This window comes from Gorilla gorilla, chromosome X (genome assembly GCF_029281585.2).
Source record: "Gorilla gorilla gorilla isolate KB3781 chromosome X, NHGRI_mGorGor1-v2.1_pri, whole genome shotgun sequence".
In the NCBI taxonomy this organism is placed as follows: domain Eukaryota; kingdom Metazoa; phylum Chordata; class Mammalia; order Primates; family Hominidae; genus Gorilla; species Gorilla gorilla.
Window position 1 is genome coordinate 165,576,628 of NC_073247.2, and position 731 is coordinate 165,577,358.

Consider the following 731-nt stretch of genomic DNA (forward strand, 5'->3'; position numbering starts at 1 on the left):
GGAAGTGCCAGCAGGCAGGCGGGGTGGGCTCAGCCAGACATGTCTTTCTCTGTTCTCCTTTCAATCTTTCTGTGTCTTCATATCTCAGGTGTAGCGCTTGGAAACAGCACATAGTTGGGTTTTGGTTTGGTTTGATTCTGTCTAACAATTCTTGTCTTTTTAAAAATCAGCTTTGAGACCAGCCTGGGCAACACAGTGAGACCACGTCTCTACAAAAAAATTTAAAAATTAGGCATGGTGGTGCATGTCTGTAGTCCCAACTACTCAGGAGGCTGAGGTGGGAGGATCGCTGGAGCCCAAGAGGTTGAGGCTACAGTGAGCCATGATCACACCACTACACTCCAGCCTGGGTGACAGAGTGAGACCCTGTCTCAAAAAAAAAAAAATCAACTTTATTGGAGTATAATTTACATACAGTAAAATTCATCCTTTTGAGGTTTACAGTTCAAGGAGTTTTGGTGAATGTTGTGTAACCATCACCAAAACCATGCTCTAGAACATCCCATCACCTCTCCAAATTCCCACATGCCCTCTGCAGCCAAACACTCCCACCACCCCCTGCCCTTGGCCACCACTGACCTGATTTCTGTCTTTTCTAAATTTTATTATAAATGGAATCATACAGTACATATTCTTTTGTCTGGCTTCTTTCACACTCACGCAGCATACTTTTTGAGCTTCATCCATGTTGGTGTGTGTGTTTGTGTGTGTGTGAGAGAGAGAGAGAGCGT